General features: G+C 41.6%; 1 protein-coding gene across 1 annotated transcript in view; it reads right to left on the bottom strand.

Moving 5' to 3' along the window:
- The window catches only part of FCHO2 (FCH and mu domain containing endocytic adaptor 2), a 216,302-nt gene that overhangs the window by 77,933 nt on the left and 123,902 nt on the right, over window positions 1–14,467 (bottom strand). The gene's annotated exons all lie outside the window — the stretch shown is intronic.

The following is a 14,467-nucleotide window of genomic DNA, read 5'->3' on the forward strand; positions in this document are numbered from 1 at the left end:
GTGCTTGCGGATGTATATGGTGACAACTGACAGCAAAGTTCCTAGTGTCTCTGTGGATGAGAGGCTGGAGAGAGTGCTCTTTCCCTGGGGGGGATTTCACTATGTACAGGTGACTACATTTATATGGAGGGTCGCATTATTTAATAAGAAGGGCTGAAACAACTAATCGATTATGAAATTATAATCGATTTTTCATAATCGATTAATCGGCCAGTAACATAATGGGGTTAAAAAAAACTAAAATGAGCACTTTATAGTACAAAAAGAGCAACAAATCGCTACTGTAAATATTACTTTCACAGTTCTACAGTAAAAAAAATGAACCCCTTACAGTAGCGATCTGCTTTTTTTTGTACTATAAAGGGCTAATTTTATTTTTTTAACCCCATTATGTTACTAAATGTCTTAGAACTGGTTCACGTCTATGTGTTTTTTGTAGAAATGCACTACAGTTCATTTACATGGTTTCCTATGGGACACGTTCACATCCATGCTTTTTTCAGCCGCTGTGTATTTGGAAAGGGTCGGGGACTTTTTTTTTTTTTTTTTTAAACACAAAACGGTGCTAGTTGGTTCAATATACTTCAATGGAGAAGCTGCAGAAAAGCATGTAATGTGTTTTTGCAGCAATTTGTGTTTTTAAATCTGCCCAACAACAAATTGGCCCAAAAAAATGCAAAAAAAGCAAATCGCAGCAAAATCACGTGCGCAACAAGCACTGCAGAAACAGATCAAAAGCAAACTGCATAGGTGTGTACTGAGCCTTATGCTGGCCACATGCATAAAATTGCAGACGAGAATATTCAGAAGAAAAATCTTTGTACATTCGCTGAATGAAAGAATGTTGTTTGAAATTTTCACCTGTTTTTAACATTCCACTTTTAAAATGAATGTAACTTCTGAACGAAAACCACATACACTGTCTGAAAATTCCTTTGACCGAGAAGTTTTCTATTTCCAAATTTTCCCATCACTGTGGTTGAAAATGAACATCAATTTGACCCCCACTAACGATTAGAAAATTGAACGAACGTTCTTAAAATGCCTTTATGTTTGAAGGAAGATATTGTTTTTTTTTAATAAAAAAAAAAAAAAATTGATCTCCGAGTCTGATGATATTTACCAGATTCACTCTTTAATAGTATATACAGTATATATCTCCTCTAATAGTATATCTCCTCTAATAGTATATACAGTATATCTCTCCTCTAATAGTATATACAGTATATCTCTTCTGTCTGTTATTCTCAGAGTGGATTAGATATTTTGCTCCCTAACCATATAGTTGGTTATTTATATTTACCACTGCATAGAGATATTTAAGAATAAATTGCCTTTTTTTTAAAAAAACTTTACATATTTAACTAAATTATACACTACACTTTTTTTTTTAAGGTTATTAACCGATTAATCGAAACAATCGGCCAACTAATCAATTATGAAAACAATCGTTAGTTGCAGCCCTATTAATAATGTATGATCATGACACGACAGTGTAAACCTAGCCTTAAACATTTTCCAATTCTGGAAGCAGAAGCTGGGAGGAACCAATAGAGGAAAAGTTAGCGTAAGGGGTGAATGTCCACTTTAACCCCTTCCCGCCGACCGTACGCAGATGTGCGTACTCGGTTTTCGGGGGTTATACCAGGATGATGCCTGCAGCTGCAGGCATCATCCCGGTACCGTTGTCTAGAGCCGGCGATTGGCTATCCGTGTATAACAATCGATGCGGCTAAAAGCCGCTCGGCTGTTATACCGGAGGAGCGGGAGGGGACATCCCCCCCCTCCCGCTGCTCTTACCGGGCCTCCCGGTCGATCCGGAGGCTCGGTGACCAATTCGATGCCTCCGGCGGCTGGGGGCGGGCTGGAACGAAGCTTTGGGCGGCTTCGTTCCAGCCTTCAAATTGTAAACGCAGAAGCGACGTCATGACATCACTTCCCGTTAGGGCTGCAACGATTAATCGATATTATCGATAATAATCGATAATGAAAATCGTTGTCAACGATTTTCATTATCGATTAGTTGATCCGCACCTTCCGTTCGTTTGTGTCCGACATGGCGCCGCTGTATGACGAGGCGCGTCCGCGCCGCATGCCCGACTGTATACAAGGCGCTGCCCTATGACGAGGCACGTCCGCGCCGCACGTCTGAGCCTCTCCTCTGACGTCAGCTCCCCACTGATCTCAGCCCCCCCGCTGCTGCCTCGAGGGAACAGAGAGGCGAGAAGCAGCGGTGAGGGGAGCTGAGCTGCATTGTACACACTGACTGGGAAGGTAGCCAACAGCAAAAAAAAAAAAAAAAAAAACAAACACACAGTACATTATATTTTTCCTGGATTGATGGTTAGGAACGTCATGTTCATAAATGCCTGTGTATGAGAAGTGATCTAACTGAACGTGGTCCGGACCACAGGCTACAATGCTGACAATTAAAAAATAATGTTCTTGGATTCATTGATAGTATGTTTTTTCTGTGAAGGACATTTATAAACTGAAACCTTTGGTGCCCATAGTAGCAAGCTAAAATCTAAAACAGTATGAGGATAATCTAGCTGGTTGATAGTATTTATTTATTACAGATATATATATATATATATATATATATATATATATATATATATATATATATATAAAATGTACAGTACGTTTGTGTCCGACTGTGTACAAGGCGCCGCCATATGACGAGGCACGTCCGCGTCGCACGTCCGACTGTGTACAAGGCGCCGCTGTATAAGGAGGCACGTCCGCGCCGCACGTCCGACTGTATACAAGGCGCTGCCCTATGACGAGGCACGTCCGCGCCGCGCGTCTGAGCCTCTCCTCTGACGTCAGCTCCCCACTGATCTCAGCCCCGCCCGCTGCTGCCTCGAGGGAACAGAGAGGCGAGAAGCAGCTGTGAGGGGAGCTGAGCTGGCGAGCTGCACTGTACACACTGACTGGGAAGGTAGCCAACAGTAAAAAAAACAAACACACAGTACACTATGATAAATTTTTATGACAAGTGCCCCATCCTAGTATTCCTGGGGGGGGGGGAATAGTAGTGCCCCATTGGGTTTCCTGGGATGGGGGAAATAGTGCCCCATTGGTGTTCCTGGAAGGGGGAGAAGAGTGCCCCATTGGTGTTCCTGGGAGGGGGAGGGGAATAGTGCCCCATCATTGGTGTTCCTGTGAGGAATAGTGCCCCATCATTGGTGTTCCCGGAGGAATAGTACCCCATCTTTGGTGTTCCCGGAGGAATAGTACCCCATCTTTGGTGTTCCCGGAGGAATAGTACCACATCATTGGTGTCCCCGGGAGGAATAGTGCCCCATCATTGGTGTTCCTGGAGGAATAGTGCCCCATCATTGGTGTTTCCGGGAGGAATAGTGCCCATTTATTGGCGTTCCCAGGAGGAATAGTGCCCATTTATTGGCGTTCCCGGGAGGAATAGCGCCCCATCATTGGTGTTCCCGGGAGGAATAGTGCCCAATCATTGGTGTTCCCGGGAGGAATAGTGCCCCATCATTGGTGTTCCTGGAAGGAATAGTGCCCAGTTATTGGTGTTCCCGGGAGGAATAGCGCCCCATCATTGGTGTTCCTGGGAGGAATAGCAGCAACCCATCATTGGTGTTCCCGGGAGGAATAATGCCCCATCATTGCCTTTCCCGGGAGGAAAAATGCCCCATTATTGGTGTTCCTGGGAGGAATAGCAGTGCATATAAATAATGAATAATCATTTATTTATATAAAAACTGTACAATACATAATATTAATTGCACTCCGTCTCCGCACTTTTTTTTTTAACTTCTAGCTGCAAAAAAACGCATTATAAAAATGGCAGAGGGTGCTGCTGACACAATGACCTCAGAAAAAGGTGTGCGACCCAAATCTTCTAAGGCATGGGAGCATTTTAATTTAAATGCTGCAAAGAAGGTGGTCACCTGCAAACTTTGCAAAACGGAACTTGCCTGGCACGGAAGCACAACAACAATGAACGAGCACATGAAACGGAAACACGTGGGGTTCACAGAGGATGGCGAAACATCAGGACGGTAAGTTAAACCCAAATGATATATAGAGTTAAACAGAAATAGTTTTTCCTGCATACTAATCATTCATATTATCTTTTTCATTGCAGAAAGAAACAGCGCACCAGGACAGAGTTTTTGCAGCAAAATCGTCCGTGCACTCCCCAACAATCAGCAATTATTACAGATTCTGTCGTGAAAATGCTAGTCACTGACATGCGGCCACTATCCATGGTTGAAGACCGAGGATTTAAAAGCATGATCAGTGTACTGAACCCTGGATATACTTTACCATCAAGAACCCATTTTACCAAACTAGTGGAGAGAAAGTACCAGGAGGCATTTCAGAATGTGAAGGATGCCATCAGCGCTAATGAAAGCAGAATTGCCATTACTGCAGACATATGGACAAGTATAGCGACCGAGGCTTTCCTTGGCATTACATGCCACTACATAGCGGAGGATTGGAAGATGATTTCTATCTGCCTCACTACCATGCCTCTGGAAGACAGACATACAGCAGCAAATATTGCAGAATGGTTGGAGGAAGTCACTGAAAAATTTGAAATTCCGGCTCAGAAAATAATTGCCATTGTGCATGACAATGGTGCAAATATTGTGGCTGCTGCGAAAATCCTGATGGACATGCATGGCTGGGCCAGTATCCGCTGCACTGGACACACCTTGCAACTGGTGATCAGTGCTGCGTTAAAGAATTCCGGAATTGAGAGAGCCGTTAGTGCTGCAAGAGGACTAGTTGAACATTTTAAAAAAAGTGAGCTAGCCAGCAGCAAATTGAAGGAGAAACAAAAGCAAATGGGTACATCTGACCACAAGCTTCTTCAAGATGTAAGCACAAGATGGAATAGCACTTACTATATGGTTGAACGACTCCTTGAACAAAGGTGGCCGGTAACTGCAACTCTGTCTGACCCATCAGTTACACAAAGGGGCAAACATTATCTGGACTTAAAACCAGACCAGTGGAGTATTCTTGAAGAACTTTCCACTGCTCGTAAGCCCTTTGAATGCTGCACTGTATTCATGAGTGGCCAAGAATATGTTACCCTATCATCCGTGCCTGCATTGGTAAAGAGGCTGTTGCGGTCCAATGAAGGAGCTTCATTTGAAACATCTCCGCTAAAGAGCTTCCAAGCCACTGCAACCAACTTCAAAGCAGATGGAAGGGGATCCTTGAAGACGTCCCAAACACCGTAATCCTTTCCTCTGCCCTGGACCCACGATTTAGAAGACAAAAATTTTTATCACCAGAACAGATCATAAATGTGCAGGCAAAAGTACAGACAGAGGCACTTGCTTTAAGAAGGGAGATGGTGATGCAGCAGCAAATGACCACCACATCGCCTGTAACTAGAGATGCTGAGCCTTCAACATCTGCAGCATCTCATTCTCTACTTGACATACTCCTTGAGTCTGGGGGCAGCAGTGAAGAGGAAGAGGGGCAACTTGAGGAGGATATTCACACACAAGTCCGAAATGAAGTGCAGGCTTATTTTGCTGAGAAGCCACTTCCGAAGGAGGGAAACCCTTTGAATTGGTGGAAGGGTAACCAAGATAAATATCCTACTTTGGCAAAACTTGCTAAATCCTTCTTGTGCATCCCAGGCACCTCCACTCCATCAGAGCGCCTCTTTTCTGCTGCAGGCAACATCGTTTGTAAAAAGAGAGCCAGCCTTAGCCCCGAGCATGTTAACATGTTAACTTTTTTACATTCAAACGCAAAGTTTCTTGAACAGTTATAGTTCACCTCTTTTCAGAATATTTGTTGTTTTTGTACTACTGCAAAGTCGTGCAATGTTAATGTTAAACGTTTGTTATTCTGCAGTTTGAGTATAACACTCAGTTTTTTTTATCATTACTTTTAAATAAACAAAAAAAAGGGCACATTACGTTTTTTTTTATGATTTTATCCGATTAATCGAAAAAATAATCGGCCGATTAATCGATTATGAAAATAATCGTTAGTTGCAGCCCTACTTCCCGTTTACTCGGCTGCCAGTGGCGCCGTTTTTAAAAAAGTACACAGTATTCAGAATCGCCGTTTTCGGCGATCTGAATACTTTGAAGTGTAAAGGAGGGATGGGGGGTCTTTTAGACCCCCGATCTCTCCATAAAGAGTACCTGTCATCACCTATTACTATCACAAGGACATTCCTTGTGACAGCAATAAAAGTCATCAAAATTTTTTTTTTTTTTAAACACAATTTATGAATTTTAAAATAAATAAAATAAATAAGAAAAAATTTTTTTTTTTAAATCGCCCCCGTCCCCGCGAGCTCGCGCAGCAAAGAAAACGCATACGGAAGTCGCGCACGCATATGTAAACGGTGTTCAAATCACACATGTGAGGTATCGCCGCGATCGTCAGAGTGAGAGCAATAATTCTAGCACTAGACCTCCTCTGTAACTCTAACCTGGTAACCGTAAAAAAAATTTAAAGCATCGCATATGGAAATTCTTAGGTACCGTAGTTTGTCGCCATTCCACGAGTGCGTGCAATTATAAAGCGTGACATGTTTGGTATCTATTTACTCGGCGTAACTTCATCTTTCACATTATACAAAAAAATTGGGGTAACTTTACTGTTTGGATTTTTTAAAATTCATGAAAATGTCCCTTTTCCAAAAATTTGCGTTTAAAACACCGCTGCACAAATACCGTGTGATATAAAATATTGCAACAGTCTCCATTTTATTCTCTAGATTCTCTGCTAAAAAAAATATACATAATGTTTGGGGGTTCTAAGTAATTTTCTAGCAAAAAATACGGATTTTAACTTGTAAACACCAAATTTCAAAAATAGGCTGGCTTAGTCATGTGTCAAAGGGTTAAAACAAGTATGCTAGAAAACAAATTTCATGCCAGATTTTTTTTTGACCATATATACACTTTAAAATGTTTCACCAATTAAACTGGAAAAGTTTCTCTGTGTTAGACCATTCTGCATCAATCATTTTCTAGCAGTGGTCATAAAGTAAGTAGACCGAATAAAAACATATGATATTAAATCCTTGGGTCCTAGGATAGAAAATCATGATGCTAAAAAGAGAGGTAGAGCTAACAAGTGTGGTCACACTCTGACTGGCAGTACACTGGCTCAGCAGTGGGAATCCAACCTGTGGGTGACGTTACACTAACAACCACCACGTCACTTCTGAAAGAATCGCCTACCGTTTCAAAGGAATGCTGCAGATCTACTGTGTGAGTGTTTTTTTTTTTTTTAAATCATCCTCCACTTGCACCTCCATACCACATTAAATCCTCATAAAAACAACTTTATTATGGCTTAAAAAAAAAAAAAAAAATACTTAGATCTCTTCCTTAAATCCAAATCCTGCCCCCCTGTTGGCATTCGTCCGTGGACACATACTGCCCTAAACCTTAGTACCACTTGGTGCACTGTCCAGCTGCAACAGCTTTAAGCCTCCCAATGTTTTACAGGCTGCCATCAGTGGGGCTGGAAGGTGTGCCTCTGGCTTCTGCCCGCATGAAAACGCTGGGGTCTCATGCACAGGGGATAAATGCACAGTCTGTATCAGGCCTAAAAATTAACTTGGGTTTCTGTAAGAGAGTTAGCACAAGAGCTAATCATCCTTAAGCACATTCCTATATTTAAAGGCTATGCGTCTCACTAGATGTGCATTATACCCAAGTTTAATGATTGGCAAGCCCATTTCAGAATTTTGGGCATTCTTCGTTTTTTTTTTTTTTTCTTTTTTTTTTTTAGTCTTCCACTTACCCCTATATAGCTGTCCAACTTTCTCTACTTCCACCTCCAATTTCTTTTTCATATCCCTTTTCTACAAACCGAGCTGTCATTCTCAGCTTCCTCCTTATAATCCTTTCATTTGCTACAATTTCATCTTGAATGCATATACTGTCTCTTAGATATGTTCATTAACCATTTAAATAAAGGGCAGCTGGTATGAAGGATTGCAATCTACTCACTTCCTATACGTCTTAGTCCTAATACGATTAATTTCTATAGTGATCCAAATTCAAGAAATTAACCCTCTGTTTGCTGATATGAGGTGAAAATTTCAAACTATAATCATTCCAGTTAATAGATATTAGAAACGGGTTTCTTTCTTCTTTAAAGCCACTCCATATTGCATACATTATTTTCAATGAACCTTTTCCATAACACAAGGTCTGCACCTGCCATCCTGCCAGATGAAAATGGAGACCTAACTGGCAAAATACAAGTTTGTAAAGTTGAGTGCAAACTTTGTTTCCATCGCGGGAACCAATTTTTTGTAGAAAGAAGACTTTGGTTGCAAAAAAATAGTTGTGTTTCAATATAAAAACAATCCACAACAAAATCAATACGGCTTTTTTTTTTTTTTTTTCAAAGCCCATGTTCTCCCAAGAGCTCATTCAAAGGCATCACATCCTTTTCACGTGGGATGACTGTACAGAACAAAATGACATCCAGCATCACCAGAAAACACCCAGATTCCTGTCCTAGGACACAAAGATTTAGAATTCTATTTTAATTACATTTTTATTGGATATACATACTTTGGATATTTGTACACTGGTAAGAAAGATTGAGGCAAAATGCACTGTTTAGCAAGCATGGAAGAAAGCTTACTCAGCAGAACTGGGGAAATATCAAGAGTAAGTAGAGCTGCACGATTAATTGTTAAAAAATTGTGATCGCGATTCAACCCCCCCTCATGATCTTAATACAGCATTACCACGATTCACGTTAAACAAATGCAGAGCCATTCTCTGCTCAGCTGTCAAAAGAAAAAGAAAAAACTCAGCCAGCAAATGTTTATAAACAGCGATAAAGAGAAACAATGTATCTCTGGTTCTTTTAGATCAAAGGAATGAACTTCTTTCTGTAAATGAGGTCAGTTTAACCACTTAAAGTGTTACTAAACCCACAACAGTAAAATCTGTCTGTATATGCAGAATAGCATGCTTGTTATACTAACTGTAGAACTTAAGGGGTTAATGCTCTGTATATCAGATAAACTATTTTCATATTACCGGGTTTAGTAACACTTTAAAGACTAAACCTTTTTTGACGCTTGTTGCTTACAATGTAAAATCGGTATTTTTTGCTAGAAAATTACTTAGAAGCCCCCAAACATTATATACCCTGTATTTTTTTTTTTTAGCAGAGACCCTTGAGAATAAAATGGAGCTTGTTGCAATATTTTATGTTACACTGTATTTGTGCAGCGGTCTTTCAAAAGTAATTTTTTTTTAGGAAAAAATATACTTCAATGAATTAAAAAAAAAAAACTAAACAGTAAAGTTAGCTCAATTTTTTTGTATAATGTGAAAGATGTTACGCCGAGAATCGTGATCTTTACTCTAAGCAAAAAAATTCTCATTTTATCCAGAATCGTGCAGCTATTTGAGTAATGGGTTTTCTTTTGAAACCTGTTGCTTAATTTGGTCTAGGGCAGGGGTCTCCAAACTGCGGCCACGGGCCAGATGTGGCCCTTTGCTTGTCTTTATCCAGCCCTTGGGGAACCAATTATGGGGCTCTATTCCTCCTACTGACACCAATTATGGGGCTCTATTCCTCAAACTGACATCAATTATGGGGCTCTATTCCTCCCACTGACACCAATTTATGGGGCTCTATTCCTCCCACTGACACCAATTTATGGGGCTCTATTCCTCCCACTGACACCAATTTATGGGGCTCTATTCCTCCCACTGACACCAATTATGCGGCTCTATTCCTCCCACTGACACCAATTATGCGGCTCTATTCCTCCCACTGACACCAATTATGCAGCACTATTCCTTCCACGGACACCAATTATGCAGCACTATTCCTCCCACGGACACCAATGATGTTATTTTTTTTTACTCCCACTAACCACCAAGCTTATGGCATTGTTTACTCCTACAGATGTCAGGGCATTTTCTACTCCCACTGGCCACAGTCCGGCCCCTGTCAGGTCTGAAGCGCAGTAAACTGGCCCCTTGTTTCAAACATTTGGAGAGAACTGGTCTAGGACAACAAAAGAAAGTTTATTTACTTACCAAATCCTCTGCTCCTCCCCATGGCTTATTCTCCCACAAGCTCCAGTAGTCTAGGGTCCTGACATCATCTAGACCAAGGAAGGGTCCATAGCCCTGCACTGGACATTATAATGCTGATGAATTGTCCACCGCCAGAGCAAGTGAAAGCGTCATCTGCCAGGGGAGTGCGGAGGATCAAGTAGTAAAATGGTTTCTCCTCTCACTTTGACAAAGCAAGCTATTACTCTTTCAGCGTATGCTTAGCTCTACTGCAAGAGAGAACGTTTTAGTTATCCGAAGTTGAGCTTTAAAAAAGCTTGTGCCAGAGCAAATAAGGTGTTTTTTTAGTCAGATGGAATCCTTAATCATGAATAATCATGGTATGCCTGAGTTCAACTATTGAAATAAGGATAATTTGTCCATATGTGGATGGATTAAAATGTACTTTTTGAACTAGATTATTTTTTAAGCTGAAGGCTCCTGAGCCACCAAAGAACCCAAAGGAACTCATGAACTGTAACCATATTCACCAATAAACATTTCATGCAAAATTACAATAGAAAATATTTAAATGCACTGACACACGTTGGCTAACATTGTCAGCGAATACATAATAAAAATGGATCTTTGTAGAACCAAGGCTATACCAATGGGAGTACTTTATGAAGTATTACACATGTTGTGTCTGCCCCCTACTGCACATTAGGTGCAAAACACCGAATGAAAGAAAAAGCCAATTAAGTGCCAGTCAACCCAAAGGTTAAAAACAGTGACAAAATGAAGGCATCAAGGTAAAAGTTTTTAATATTTTAAGATAACGCAGTCCCTAAATAAATCCTGAGGACTATATCTCCTACACACAATCAACTTCCTAACCAGTGAAGCTCATGAAAGGACACTGTAGGAAACTTTTACATCGCTACACATGAGAGATTCTTTATTGAAATTATATTATAGATAATACTGTATCTGTATACCAAACCATCTTTAATTTTAGAGTGACCATTCTAATCCTGGGTGATTTAAACACAACACATACACAGGTACAACCATGCGCTCTTATTATTGTGCATTTGGTCCAACCCGTTCATTTCAATGGGCTGCCCTACATGCAACAATAGCACAAAAGAAGTACAGGCCATTAACATGTTGTGAAAACAATCGTCTACAAAGAATTATTTTCTAACAAGTTGGAAAATCTTTCTGACCAACACCTCAAATTTAATTTTTCATCAACGATTCCATTTGCAGCATAACCATTGAATATTTATTCAATTATACCTCTGAATAGTCAAAGTTTCAATAATTCTTCCAAAAAAATTGCATACAACCAGCCTTAGTTAAGTGGCAAATAGCTAAATACACAATTGAATCATAAGACCGATTATACAGAATTACAAATCCTTTGGCTGGTAAATGGTATAATGTTAATTTCTGCTCTTTCCTGGACTTCTGCTTTAAAACATATTTATCATAATCAAACAAAATAGAAAGATACCCCCAACCCAATTGCAGGCACCCTCTGTTTCTGCCTTTTAACACTAGCCTACCCTCTTGCTCTGGTCCGCAAACATCCTATGTAATCATTAACTGAAAATGAAATTCTGAAAGTCAATAACTGCATAGTACTAAGTACTCCCTACATCCCATCTGACAGTGTTTAGACCTAACGGCTAAATACATTGAATTACGCATACTTAAAGCGGGGTTCCACCCAAATTTTGAACATTATCTCCATGCATTCTCTTCCTTGCCTAGATGCTGACATGCTGTGTAAAAAAATTTAAATCGCCGTAATTACCTTTTTTTTTTCTAATCTTCTTAGCACTTCCTGGTTTTCCTCCCATGGGAGTAGGCGTGTTTCTAGCCTCTCCCAGACCTCCCACAGTCCCCTGGGAGCTAGTCTCAGGCTTCCCAGCATACACTGTGCAACAGCGTCATCACAACATCTCGGTGAATGCTGGGAGCACAGCATTCACCGCATCCAGGAAATACATGCTTGTGGGCTTCAAATGCCCACAATGAAGATGGAAACCGCCTTCGGTGAATTTTATAAGTTATTCTTTACAACGAAATTGGACACAGGCGGACTTATTACACAGAACATGCGAGTAGATAATCATGAGAAGAAAAGTTTGTGAATGAACTCCAAAAAAAAAAAAAAACAATAGATAGGTGGACCCCCGCTTTAAAAGATTAGTATGGGGTAGTTTTTTTTTTTTTGTAGATTCATACTTACCTAGGTGGATGCAGCATCAGACCGATGCTGCATCTGTCCCCCGCCGCCTCTTCACTGAGAACCGAGCCGCCGAACTGTGCCGCCGATGGCTCGGTTCTCTCACCTCCCGGGGCGGAGAGCTGCTGACTGTCAATCAGCAGCTCTCCTGCTCTGCTCCTCCACGCATACTGGAGCGCTGAGCTGAGGAGGGGAGCGGCTGTCTCAGCCTCTCAGCGGCTTGCTAAGAGGCCGAGACGCCTTTAAGTCCAGGCAGCGGGCGGATCCAGACTTCCTAAGTCGGGATGACGCACTGCCTGGACTGATTCCAGTGACATCAGCGGAGAGCAGATTTCAGACCGCACTCTGCTAAAAACAGGTCACAGGAGTGCAAAACAAATTGCACTCCTGTGACCCATAGGCGAAGCCCAGCCTAAAAAGGTCAGGCTTCTCCTTTAATTGCTGCTGGTGCGCAAGCCCTGGTTCACACTTGCGGATTTGAAATCACTCTACTTCAGCGCAATTTCAAAGCCGCACATCACTTCCGATTCCACTGCGGATTGCGACTTCATTTAAAAGAAGTCTGTAGACTCTCTAGCCGTCGAGCCAGCACCCTGGGCAGCGTTTTGTCTCCTAGCTTGTATTGTCCATTTCGTCATACAAGGATTTGGTTGCGTGCTACTGGATCATAGCCCTGTAACACTAGCACCTGCTGCTTTTGTGATAAACATGCCAGGAACCACAAAACTGCTGTCTCTTTTGTGACTGGCAGAGAGTTTATCATAAAAGATTTTGTCAATTGCAGGAACAATGTAATTTAAAGTAAACCCTCCCATTGTTTTCAGCCAAGGAAGCTGCCATCTTGGCCTCTGTTTAATTTTCAGCTGCCATGGTGCTGCACATGTGATCAATTATTGACTCCAGCCATTGGATGGTTTGACAGTTTGGCTGAGAGCACATCCAATGTGACAGATACATTCCCGACACATGCCGAGAATGTAACGTTTTTTTGAAACTGTTACATCAATGGGTTTACTTCCACTTTAATAAAATGTACATCTTGTAGATTACAATATGTTGGCTGTACAACTAGACCTATGAGAATCAGAATCAGTGAGCATTTCCATGGGGCCTCCTATGTTAAGGACAAGGGTCTATCCGATATCTCCAGACATTTTAAATATGAACAGTATAGAGAGATGGGATCTTTTTCATTTTGTGGTCTGGAAAAAGTCAGAAAGCCACCAAGGGGTGGAGATTTCCACCGCAAACTGTTGGAAAGAGAGGTTTGGTGGATTTTCAGTCTTCAATCCAGAACACCATCTGGTTTAAACTCAAGATACTATGTAGACTTGTTTCTCAAATAGTTTATTTGGAGGAACCTTTTTGTTTTATATCATAGTAGGTAAGGTCGAATAAAGACAATAGTCCATCCAGTTCAACCTGTGTAGGTGTCAGTGTCTTTAATTGTTTCCCATATCCCTGTATATTGTGTTCCTTAAGATGCACATCTAAGCCCCTCTCTTAAAACTATCAATACTCCCCGCAGTCACCACCAATTGCAGAAGAGAGTTCCACATCCTTATTGCCCTGACAGTGTAAACCATATGAGATGGTGAGCTGCATTGATGGGAGAGATGGGCACAGAACAGGCTGCAGATGGAAACAGAAACAGGCTGCACTGAAGCTGCAGATGGACACTAATCAGGCTGCATTGTTTCTCACTGACCTTTATTTTGGTTCAAAGTGGTTTATTTAAAAAAAATTCCCTCTTAAATTGGGGTGTGTGTTATACGCCGATAAATATGGTGTATATTAGGGCTGCTGAAATTAATCGCAGCATCGATGCATCGCGATTCGGGTGTCCCCGATGCGGCATCGATGCATGCGACCCGAAAAATCGATGTCTTGCCCCGCCCCCTCCAGGGAGAGCGCTCCGTGCGTAAAGCTGTTATTAGTGTGTGTATATTCCGCTCATGTGACTCTCGGCCGCGCCTCTCTCCTCTCATGTCTCTCCTGATGTCAGCCCCGCCCACTGACTGGAGCTATCAGGTCAGAAGAGAGGCGGGCGGGGCTGACATCAGGAGAGACGTGAGAGGAGGGAGGCGCGACCGAGAGTCACATGAGCGGAATATACACACACTAATAACAGCTTTACGCACTCTCCCTGGAGAATTCCCTGCTGACCTCAGGAGAGATGTGGCTGGAATGGAGATCGGGGGAGATGGTGAGC

Source organism: Aquarana catesbeiana, linkage group LG01 (genome assembly GCF_042186555.1).
Source record: "Aquarana catesbeiana isolate 2022-GZ linkage group LG01, ASM4218655v1, whole genome shotgun sequence".
Lineage (NCBI taxonomy): Eukaryota > Metazoa > Chordata > Amphibia > Anura > Ranidae > Aquarana > Aquarana catesbeiana.